Below are 13,327 nucleotides of genomic sequence, written 5' to 3' on the forward strand. Positions count from 1 at the left end.
CCAAGAGCCTTTCATCCACATGGCTCAGAATAAAATGGAGAAAAAATAGAAAGAAAGATGATAATATAAAATAAAGTAAAATAAAATAAAATAACGTTATTAAAATAAGAAATAAAAAATTATTATTAAGAAAAAATATTTTTGAAGTAAAAAAAAAAAAAAAAAAATGGATGGACAGAACCCTAGGACAAATGGTACAAGCAAAGCTATACAGACAAAATCAAACACAGAAGCATACACATACACACTCAGAAAAAAAGGGAAAAAAATATATATCTTTGCTTCCAAAGTCCACCTCCTCAATTTGGGATGACTCGTTGTCTATTCAGGTATTCCACAGATGCAGGGTACACCAAGTTGATTGTGGAGATTTAATCCGCTGCTCCTGAGGCTGCTGGGAGAGATTTCCCTTTCTCTTCTTTGTTCGCACAGCTCCTGGGGTTCAGCTTTGGATTTGGCCCTGCCTCTGCGTGTAGGTCGCCTGAGGGCGTCTGTTCTTCGCTCAGACAGGACGGGGTTAAAGGCGCAGCTGCTCCGGGGACTCTCAGGCCGCGGGGGGAGGGAGGGGTATGGAGGCGGGGCAAGCCTGCGGCGGCAGAGGCCGGCATGACGTTGCGCCGGCGTGACGTTGCACCAGCGTGAGGCGCGCCCTGCGTTCTCCCTGGGAAGTTGTGTCTGGATCACGGGACCCTGGCAGTGGCGGGCTGCACAGGCTCCTGGGAGGGGCGGTGTGGATAGTGACCTGTGCTTGCACACAGGCTTCCTGGTGGCGGCAGCAGCAGCCTTAGCGTCTCATGCCTGTCTCTGTGTTCCTCGCTGATAGCCGCGGCTCGCACCCATCTCTGGAGCTCCTTTACGCGGCGCTCTTAATCCCCTCTCCTCGCGCACCAGGAAACAAAGAGGTAAGAAAAAGTCTCTTGCCTCTTCGGCAGCTCCAGACTTTTCCCCGGACTCCCTCCCGGCTAGCCGTGGCACACTATCCCCCTTCAGGCTGTGTTCACACAGCCAACCCCAGTCCTCTCCCTGGGATCCGCTTGAAGCCCGAGCCTCAGCTCCCAGCCCCTGCCCGTACCGGCGGGTGAGCAGACAAGCCTCTCGGGCTGGTGAGTGCTGCTCGGCTCTGAGCCTCTGTGCGGGAATCTCTCTGCTTTGCCCTCCACACCCCTGTTGCTGCGCTCTCCTCTGTGGCTCCGAAGCTCCCCCCACTCCGCCACTCGCAGTCTCCGCCCGCGAAGGGGCTTCCTAGTGTGTGGAAACCTTTCCTCCTTCACAGCTCCCTCCCACTGGTGCAGGTCCCATCCCTATTCTTTGTTTTTTCTTTTGTCCTACCCAGGTACGTGGGGGAGTTTCTTGCCTTTTGGGAGGTCTGAGGTCTTCTGCCAGCATTCAGTAGGTGTTCTGTAGGAGTTGTTCCACATGTAGTTGTATTTCTGATGTACTTGTGGGGAGGAAGGTGATCTCTGTGTTTTACTCTTCCTCCATCTTGAAGCTCCTCCCCCTCCCTTCCTGAATGTGTTTTTAAAGCTATATTCCCTTTTACATTCCAACAATGGTTTATTCATTTTTTCTCTTTTTCTTTTCTGACCAATTGTTATGCAAGTTTGCCTACTTTCTCAGCCTTTTCAAATAATGTAAATTGGCTTTTTAAATTCTCATTATTGATCCCTTATATTTATTAAATTCATTTAATTTTTGCTGAATTTATTCTACTGCTCTTCATCTAATTTCTAACAAACATTTAGCTGTTTTTCAATATAAACATTTGAGTTAATACATTTCTCTTGCTTTAGCTCTTTAACTGTAACCTTCAATTATTGATGTGCATTATTTTAATTATCAATCAGTTCTTAGAATTTTTACATTTCCATTTTGATATTTTTCTTTGACCCATGAGTTATTTGGAAATGTGTAGTTTTCAATTTCCAATTTTATTATCACTTTAAAATTAAAATTTATTATTTATTTCTTACTTAATTGCACTGTGGTCTTAGAATATGCTCTGAATGATAATGACTCTTTGAGATTTGTTGACACATACTTCATGGCCCAGTAAGTAGCCAAACACCATTATTTAGCATTGGATGCTGGGTTGTTTATATGTTCAGTTGACCAAATTGTACAAATCCTTTATGTCTTTTTTTCCAGCTTTACTGAGGTATACTTAATATACAAAAATTTATGTGGACTTAATGTATACATTTTGATGAGTTTGGACATAAGCATACACCCATCATACCATCACCACAATCAAGGTAATAAACATATCCATCACCTCCAAAAGATTTCCTGTGTCTCTTTGCTTTTTATAAGACTATTTTTTAACAGCAGGTTTAGGATCACAGCAAAATTGAGAGGAAGGTAAAGAGATTTCCCATATACTCTCTAACATCATATATCCATAGCCTTTCCCATTATCAACATCCCCCACCAGAGTGGTACATTTGTTACAATTGATGAACCTAACGTTACATATCATAATCACTCAAAGTCCATAGTTTTCATTATGGTTCACTCTTCCTGTGGTACATCCTATGGGTTTGGAAAAATGTATAATGACACGTATCCATCATTATGGTATTATACAGAGTATTCTTGCTGCTCTAAAATTCCTCTGTGCTCCACCTATTCATCCCTCAACTCCAACTCCTGGCAATCACTGATTTTTTTACTTTTTCCATATTTTAGCCATTCTCAGGATGTCGTATAGTTAGAATTATACAGTATACAGTCATTTCAGATTAGCGTTTCTCACTTAGGAATATCTATTTAAGGTTCCTGCATGTCTTTTCATGGCTTGATAGCTCATTTCTTTTTAGCACTGAATAGTATTCCATTGTCTGGATATACTACAGATTATTTATTTATTTGCCTATGGAAGGACATCTTTGTTGCTTTCAAGTTTTGGCAATTATGAATCAAGCTGCTATAAACTAGTACAAGTAGTACAGTTTTTGTGTTGACATGTTTTCAACTCTTTTGGGTAAATAACTGAAAGTGGGATTACTAGATTGTATGGTAAGAGAATGTTTAGTTTTGTAAGAAACCACCAAACTGGCTGTACCATTTTGCATTATCACCAGTGACAAATGAGTCTTCCTGTTCCACATCCTCACCAGCATTTGGTGTTGTCAGTGTTCTCCATTTTGACCATTCTAATACATGTGTAGTAATATCTCATTGTGGTTTTAATTTGGATTTTCCTGATGATATTTGATGTGGAACATCTTTTCATATGCTTATTTGCCACCTTTATATTTTTTTTTTTTTTTGGTGAAGTGTTTGTTAAGGTCTTTGGTTCAGTTTTTGATTGGGTTATTTGTTTTCTTGTTGTTCTATTTCTTTTGTGTGTGTGTGTGTGTGTGTGTGCATGTGTGATTGTGTATGTTAAGAACTCTTAACATGAGATCTACCCTCTTTCAAGATTTAGGTGCACAATACCATATTGTTAACTATAGGCACTGTTTTGTACAGCAGATTTCTAGAACGTATTCATTTTGTATAACCATAACTTTATAGCCATTGAACTTTGCTGATTTGTTCACTTAATTTAACCATTACTGAATAAGTGTGTGTTAAACACTCTTACTATGATGATACTTTCTTAATTTGCCCTTTTATAAGTCTTTATTTGTGTATTATGACACTATGTCATAAAGTTATTATAAGTCTGGAATCATCATATAGTTTTTTTAAGTAAAACTTTTATTTTTATGGAGAGATACTCTTTATTTCTAGCAATGTCTTCTGGCTTAATATCTACTTTTTTCCCTATCAATATAGCTATACTTTCTATACTTTGGCTAGTAAATGCCTGGCAACTTTTAGATGATGTTTCACTTAACCTTTCTGTTTTTCTTTGATTTAAATGTCTTTTATAAGTAGCATATAACTGGATACTGTTTTATTTATAAAGCATGACAAACTTTATCTTTTAACTGTCAAGACTAGTCTCTATTTAGAGTGATTATGGGGGGTTTTCCAGTATCTTATTTTGTGTGTTTGTTTTGTCCTACTTTTACTTATTTATTTCATTAATTTTTATTGTAGTATAGTTGCTTTACAATATTGTGTTAGTTTCTGCTGTACAGCAAAGTGAATCCACTATATGTATACATATATCCCCTTTCTTGGATTTCCTTCCCATTTAGGTCACCACAGAGCATTGAGTGGAGTTTTGTCCTACTTTTAAATACTTCTTATTCTTTCTTGACTTCTTTAGAATTTAGTATTTTTTAATCTTATTCCAGTTATCCTTCTGTATTTTTGAAGGTTATGCTATGTATTTCAATTTTATTAGTGATTATTATAAATATTTTAACAGACATTTTATTCTGAATTACATAAGTACCCTAAAAATTTTTTGAGCAAATTATCCCATGGTTATGATACATGGCAAGAAGCTTAGTTGTTTTATATCCACATATTATACATTATTATTACTGTTTTATGTCACTTAAATTTGTTTAGATTTCTTCTTTTCCTTATTGTTTTCTTGGCCTATTATTTCTCCTTAGAGTTTAATTTTCTATTTGGAATTATTTTTCTTCTTCTTGAAATAGGTTTTTAGAAATTCCTTTAGTGATGGCCTTGTGGTGGTAAACTCATTTTTTTGTTTGAAAATGTTATTTTGTCTGCATTTTTGACAATAAAGTAGGGTTTATAATTTTAAGTTGGCAATTATTTTCTCTCAGCCCTTTAAAGTATTATTGTAAACTTACTGTACTATCTTCTAGATACCATTTCTACTCTTGGAAGTCAATGTAATTTTCATTTCTTTCAGGCATTCTTTTTTTTTTTCTGGATATGTTTAATATTTTACCTTACATTCCAAAATCTTACTAGAGAATAATTGTGTGAATTTTTAAAAATTCATCCTGATTTGGCTTCACTATATTTCCTAACATCTTGTTTGATGTCATCATTTCAGGTAAGTTCTAAGCCATTATGACTTCAAACTACTGCAACTCTATCCTCTGTATCATTTCCATCTGGAAATTTGTTTAGATCTGTGATAGGCATTAGCATTCTGTTCCTTGTATCACTTAATCTCTCTTCAGATCTCTTTGCTTCATTCTGAGTAATTTTATTTGATCCATATTCTGGCTCACTAATTCTCTTGTTAGCTAAATCAAGTCTATTATTTAACACATCTATTGGAGTCTAAATTTCAAGTATAAATTTATTTATGAAAAACTTATTTGGTTCTTATAAAAATGTCTCATTATTTTGTAGTATCTTTTGTCATTCTTATATGTCTTGCTTATTCATTTCTTAAAAAATTGTCTAATTATACTTTTGGGGGCCTTTATTTTGGGGAATTCTATGATGTCTATGTTTAGGAAAGATTCCTAAAGAGATTATTTACATTTGGTTTTCCTCGGCTTCCAGGAGAATTGTCAAACTGGTCTTACTATAAAATATGTTCTCAGCTTGGCATTTTTGTTAAATTAGGAAATAAGAATTTACACTTGGTAATTAATTTAGGCTGTTTTATGTAGACACATATTCTTTGAATTTTTTTTTCCTTTTCCATCATAACAATGGTGAATAGACAATGCTATTTGTCATCTCCTTTTACAGGTATTTGTTGAAGTCTACTCTTTTCCTGAGCATGTAGGTTTTAGGAGGTTGCAGCTTTGTGTAGAGGTCTCTATTCCGGTTTTTATTTTGAGCAAGCTCAAGTATTATTATTTCACATGTGTTATGATTAAAGGTCAAACTCTACATTACTGTGTTTGCCTCTGCACCAAAGGCACCCTTAGCATCCTTGTCCATTTACCATGCTGGATTTGCTTTTGTTTTGGGTCTTGATATGTAAAGATTTCTCTGGTAACCATTATCATTCTGTTCTCTGTATCTCTGAACCTCTCTTGTGATGTTAGCTAGTACTGAGAAGGAGTTTTAAAGCAGAATTTTATGAGCATATTTAGGTGTTCTGTAGCTGGAGAAGTTGAGAATACATGGAATTTCACAAAGCTTAACAAGGAAGCTGGCACTATGGTTTTCAACTTCTTCTTTGGCTGTGACATTTTAGCATTAAGTATAAATGATTAAATAATATAAAATTTATTCTTGTTGTTACGGGATTAAGAAGCCTCAATCTCCACTTGCTCACCACTACCATCTTGCATAAAATTGGAGGAAGCTAACAGAGATTGCCAAAGTAGAACAATAGATCCATGGGAAATGTTCCCAAGTTGCTAAAATTCATATTACAAAGGCACATTTGGAAAATATTCCATTTTAAAATGTTGGACCACCCATCTTCATTTGTGAATGTCATAGACTTATCGTGCTTCTGGACCATCTTATCATGGACCTCAGCAGCGGGTGTTAGCCCCATGGATGTTAGCAAATCTTGTCTGAAAGTTTGAAGGGGGAAACCAATTCCATTTTGAGAAGACATACTTGTTTTGCAAAGGATTGAGCTACTTTAAAAGCATGTGGACATCTGCTTCCTGCAATGTCAATTGCTTTCCATTGCAATGAAACAACAACATGGATATCGAGATTTACCTGCATTTTATACCTATCAAATCAATATAAAAAGATGAGGGTAAAATTTCTGCTGCTTCTGTGGAATGAGAATGAACCATGTTTCACAGTAATGCCAATAAGATGAGCAAAAGAGCAAATACTGAGAATTTTTATTTAGGAGCTCTATCTTAAATGGGGTATGCATAAGATATCAAGTATTGAGATGTGCTGCAGTTGTAGAAAAATCTCATTGGTATAAAACATAAAAAGGGTCTTTTACTCCCAAGGAGACTGGCTATTTTATGCATCCCACACAATCAAGAGTAGTCTGAACTGTTTAGCACAGATTTTAAACAGCAAAAATAAAGTCAGTATCATTTAGGACACCACTTAAACTTGTGAGATCATTTTAAAACTGACTCAGTGAACATCAAGATACAAGAGATGGATGACTAAAATGTAAAGACATATGGTTGCCTTCTCCAAAATAAAAATGGCTTGACAACCCCAGGGAAAATGTCCAATAGAGTAAACTTAGTCTTTACTACCTTTCATTTTTTGGAGCCCTCATCTTCCTTTTCTTGAGTTCTTGGTCCTGACACTGCCTAATGTTGTTCCTTGATTGCTAAAATTGATTCTGCACCCCAGCATGCCCCCCTTCCCTCAATCTCACTTGTTTTTTTAAAATATATGTTTCTCAACTTAAGAAATGACTTCATGATTTGACTAAAGCAATATGTCATTCAGAAAGCTTCAATTCAAGTGAATTTTCTCAAGAGAAATAATGAAGGAAATCTATTATGAGAATTTTAAAGATCATAACATTTTTCTGATAAACCACGTAAATAGGAAGAATAAATAAACAGGTTATAGAAAAATTAAATGCACTATATATTATATGTATTTATATAATATATACATAAGTAAAAATATATATTTGTACATATATATACTGATTAAATGGTCACAGATGATTGAGCTACGAATGGCCTTAGCTAATAAATGCTAGGTCTGTTTCCTTCATCTTTTTCATTTCTGGAATTCAAGTCTAAAAGTTCTTTGTAATACATTGTATTCATAAATTTTCTTTTATTTTTCATTGAAGTATAGTTGATTTACAGTATTGTGTCAGTTTCAGGTATATAGCAAAGTGATTCATATATATATATATATATGTATTTTTTTTCAGAATCTTTTCCATTATAAGTTATTACAAGATATTGAATATAGTTCCCTGTGCTTTACAGTAGGTCCTTGTTGCTTATCTATTTGATATATAGTAGTATGTATCTGTTATTCCCGAACTCCTAAAATAAACTTTGTTTCAATCCTTATGTTATTTCCACCTTGCTCCTCCTCCTGAGAAGCTTGAGTCATTGGCCATATTCACTGCTTGTGAGCACCTTTATTTTGAGTCAGTGAGGCTCGTCCCTGCCTCTTCTTTTTAAAGACCTTCCTTGATGTTTACTGGTATTTTTCTGTCCTGGGTTGACTTAAAAGTAGAATGTAAAAACAAACCAGTAAGTGAAACACCAACTGGAAAACACAGACACTCACAGAGTGTCATCAAATCCTATCAGAATAACATAGCTTCACTCTGTCCCTCTAACACTGCTCGTTTCTTTGGATGTTTATCATTATCTCAACTGCCATCTTTCATTTGCTTGCTTGTTTACATCTGTGAAATCCTGCTACAATGGAAGCTCCATGAGAGCTGGAGCTTTGTCTATTTTCTTCTGGAATACACATGCCAATCACAGGGCCCATCACAGGCCACATGATCAAAGATCTTTTTTGAATGAATGAATGGCTGGAGAAGATGGATGTGGGCCAGGAACACACTTTAAATAATTCTGTGAAATATGAGAGACTTGGCAGTATTACTGAATTGTGCTGCCAATGGAAGATCCTAAACACTCTTCTGGGCAGTTTAAGCAATTTTATTTTGAAATTAGTGAATGTACATTAGTGAACGTTGATATTTCTGTCACTTTTCTCCAAAACTGTGTGTATAATTGAGCAGAAAATGAAAGGTAGCTAGCTGCATTTCCTCTAATGATCTTAAGCTCTGTAGATAGGCATTAAGGAAATCATAAACACGATAGAAGAATTTCTCTGCTCTTTTAAGTCATGTTTGAACAATTGGCACTCAGACTGAGTTTTTAAGTAAAGGGAGAGAAAAGTGGAAGAAAGACCAAAAGTGAAAGGCAAAAGTAATTACATGAACATACACACACATATGATCCTCCCATAATCTGCATTTTCCACCAGTCTTTCTTTCAGTATAAAAGTTTGGAATTGTATATGTCATGCTGCTTTAAATATGATGATGATAACAATAACACTAATGATAATCATAACAGCCTTAGAGTATATAAATTATATTTCACACACATAAATTTATACTAGGTATTGCCTACTCATTTTATAGGCAAAGTAATAGTTTAATGGAAGTTTACCACCATCATATCTTATAAACTCAATTATTAGGGCTCAACCTACCACATGCTTTCTATTTTAAAACCTTTTTTTTCTTTTTTTTTTTTTTTTGCTGCGCCATGCAGCTTGCAGGATCTTGGTTCCCTGACCAGGGATCAAACTCCAGCCTCCTGCAGTGGAAGTGTGGTGTCCTAATGACTGGACTGCCAAGGAATTCCCTATTTTAAAACATTCTAACAGAAAAAAAATACTAGAGACATTATCTTTTTTATATCACCTATTTGTTACACATTGCCTTACATAATGGGAATTTCCAATATGTATTAAAACAGTAAAAACATCTTTGTTTTAAAATTGTGAAGGCCATGTATCTTTGCATGTCTATCTTTGGCCACCTTCTCTCTGCTCTCTTTTAATAATCTCACTTACTTTCATTATCCAGCTACCCTTTAATGGTTGATGACTCCCCAGTCTTTATATTCAACTTAGACCTCCCTCCCAGTTTCAGGCCAATACAGCAATTCCAGCTAAAATATTGCAGATATCTTAAACTTAAGTCATTAACTTCTCCCAGAAATCCACCTCTATTCTGATTCAAGATGGTTGATCAAAAATTGTTTAACTCTCTTTCATTTAAATCTCATCAGATTTATTGGAAAACTATACAAGTAAATTCATAGTAACCTTGGAAAGTCAGGAGGAGTGCCAATAGCACAGCAGAATGGTAAGGATTTCTGGAGCTTGACAGTGAAGCCCAGCAGGTATGATGCCTCTATAACATCATCAGGTATCAGGGAGGATTTATAAACAAAGGGTTTATCTGGAAGAATGTGAGGATAATGCTAAGAGATCTAAAGGGACAGAATCGGGAAGAAGGATCTGAATGTGGTAAACTTTCACCTGGAAATTATTTCAAAGACAAACTTTGCATCAGTTCCCCAATTATAGAGCATCTGACTCCAAAAATTTCTCAGAGGAAGAAATCCCAAGGTAACTGTATAGGCCTAAAAAGTAAGCAAGTGATAAAGGCAGACAGAAGTGATGAGGAACTTTCTTACTCAGAGAAGGAGTCACTCACCTGATGGGAGATTCAACCCACCCAATTTGAGGAAATTATAATTTTGTATTCAGAGCTAATAAGAGGTTTCTGACTGAATAAACTCACCAAAGACTAGAAAGAAAAGGATGACACCCTAAAAAAAAAAAAAAAAAGATGAACACAGATTATCTAAATGGCAATAAGAAGCCAACTGGTATCAGCAACAAAGGGAGCTTGAAGCAAGAAGCAATGTCCTAGCATTCTGGTGAAAGAGTGCTTTGAATCTTGTTTTCTGTCCCCATCCAAAACAGCATTCAAGTGTGAGGACTAGATAAAGGCATTATCAATATGTAAGGAAGGAACATTTTCCACCCACAAACTTTTTCTTAATGAATTATTTGAGAATATATTCTTATAAAACCAAAAGTAAATCCAAGAATAAAGAAGATGTGGACTTTATAAACATTATGGACTAAAACACCTGTTAATTATATTACTGTCTAAATAATGATTAATACAATAGTTGTGAATTTTAAGACAATGATTGAGGAATGATTTGTAAAAACACGGAGACAACACAAAATTATAACAAAATGAAAGTAAAAATCTAGATGATTTCAACAACATGAAATGGCCTTGAACACAGGAAAGAGATAACAGCCAGCTAAGACTCTTGTCTTGGTTTGTGGGAGAAATTGAAATATTTTAAGCACTGTGAATATATGTATTAGTTTCCTAGTGCTGCCATAATAAATTATCACAAACTGGATGACTTAAAACAACAGAAATTTATTCTCTCACAGTTCTCAAAAATCAAGGTGTTGGAAGTGTTGGTGCCTTTTGGAGGCTCTGAGGGAGAAATATGATCCATGCCTCCCTACAAGCTTTTTGTGGCAGCCAGCAGTTCTAGGTGTTCCTTGGCTTGTAGATTCATCACCTCCTATCTCTACCTCCATCCTTCCTCTCTGTGTGTCTTTCACTGTCTCTTATTAAAACACCCATATTTGGCTTTAGAGCCCATCCTAACCCAGAATGATATCATCTTGAGATTCTTATACAAATTACATCTACCAAGACTCCTTTTCCAAATAAGGTCATATTTACATGTAGACATGTCTTTTGGGAGGTCACATTTCAAATTCTACAATGTCTTAACATTTGTTGAAAAACAAAAATAAACTTTTATACTACTTACAATATATCAAGCACTACATTTTTTCTATGTATTAACTGATATAACCTTCCCAGTAAAACTATGAACTATGTGCTATTATATCTATATCTATGTGCTATTATATGTTTACTGATAAGGTAATTGAGGCACAGAGAGTTTAAGTAGTTTGCCCAAGATCATACATGTAGTTAAGTGGTAGAGCAAGGGTAAGAATCTATAAGTTTGGCTCTTGAATTTATGCTCTTAACCACTGTTTGTTACATTTAAATTTAACAAATGAATTTCACAGAAGAAGAGAAGTGGAATGTATGACATCCAAACAACTAAGAAATTAAACTGCAACAAAGAGTACTCCATCAATTTTATAAAAGGTGGAAATATTCAGAAGGAGATCTCTCCAAAAAAGAGAGAGCATGGAGAAGAAATCAAAATAAGATAGTTGATATCAATTCAAGTAAAATATAGAAATTTTAAAAAGAACAAAAATAATTTAAAACAAATTCCTACAACATGTTGTTCAAGAGACAGCTAAGTCAAGTGACATATAAATGTGGGAAGTAAAGTTATACGAAGAACTATTACAGTGAAATTTTAACAAAACTAAATAGTTGCAATGTTCTTTACAGATTGGCCAGAGAATATTTTTAAATGTACATCAGATTGTGTCATCCCCATGTTCAGAGCCTTCCAATAGCATCTTGCTGCCTTTGAATAAAATATCAACTCCTTCAATGTCAGACAATGTCACAAATCATCTGTTTGGTCCCTGACTAAATTTACACCTCATATCCTCCTCTCCCAATTTCCCCTCACTCTCTATGTTCTGAGTCCACTGAGATTTTTGTTCCCCAAACCTTTCTGTACACTCTACCTTCTCTATGCCTAAGATACTCTTCCTATGGCACAATTTTGGCTTGGTTTCTATTCATCATTAAGATCTAAGGTCACAGATCACTTCTTCAGAGAAGTCCTCCCCAAATTACCTAAAGTAACCCATCATTATGCTGTAGCACTTTGCCTTAACTATTTCTGTTCCAATTATTTCAACTACTTGATCTTACTTGTTTGTTAAAGTCATTTATAATCATGAAGTGATCCACTTTACAGCATAATTACCTATTAAATGAATCCTCCTTTAGTAGCACTACAATAATCCACTCTTCCAGGAATCCAGGAAGTCTTATACACAATGGAACCTAAGGTCAGTCTTAGAAGATGAACTAGAGTTAGTCTTCAAGTTAAGTGAATAGTGGTAATTTGTGGTTATATATTTAAGTAATTTAAATATAGGTATTGAGACTATAGAGAACAGTTGGTTGAGATGTCATTGACTGTCTTTCAGTCATATCTTTAAAAAAATCACCAATGCTATTATTCCGAATATCATTTGTTTGACCCTTTAGGTCTACTCTACATCCTTCTCCCTTTTTCTTGATGCCTGGAGGGCAGACTAAATCTTGTTTTCTGACTTCCATTTGGAAGGCCGGAAAATGCCAAGAGTACTTACTTTATGTTTTCCACTACAATTATTGAGTGCCTACCATGTGCTAAGACTATTATGGACCATGAGGACACTGCAGTGAACAAAGTAGATAAAAAACCATTGCCCTTGTAAAGTTACATCTTAGTTGGAAATGACAATGAATAAAATAAATGTGCAAAATTATATGAGACATAGCAATAATAATTGTGAAAAAAGTGAAGCGGGGGGATAACAATGTTGAAGAACTTTGAAATTTAAAGTGGGGTGGTCATGGGTACTGCAGGACCTGAAGGGCCACTGTAAAGAGTGTGGATTGTACTCAGTGTGAATAAAAGGAGGACACTGTGAGGGGTGAAATTGTGACACAATCTAATTTAACTTTAATTTGTTGTTGTTGTATTTGCTTGTTTTATAGTGTGTATGTGTGTGTGTGCTTAAAATAGACTAAAGGAGGGCAAGCAAAAGTATAAATAAAACCTATTCAAGAAGTTAATAGCAATCATCCTGGCAAATGATAATGATGGCTAAAACCAACTTAGTTGCAATGGAATTGTTGACAATGTGGTATGAAATGGTCAGATTCAAGACATAGTTTGAAAGTAGGGTCAATGTGACTTTCTGATAGCTTAATCCATTCAACACATAGTTACTGAGTGCTTACTATGGGCTAGGCATTATGCTAGGTGCTTGGGTTAGAACAGTGAACAAAACAGAG

The sequence above is a fragment of the Eubalaena glacialis genome, chromosome 5 (assembly GCF_028564815.1).
Source record: "Eubalaena glacialis isolate mEubGla1 chromosome 5, mEubGla1.1.hap2.+ XY, whole genome shotgun sequence".
Lineage (NCBI taxonomy): Eukaryota > Metazoa > Chordata > Mammalia > Artiodactyla > Balaenidae > Eubalaena > Eubalaena glacialis.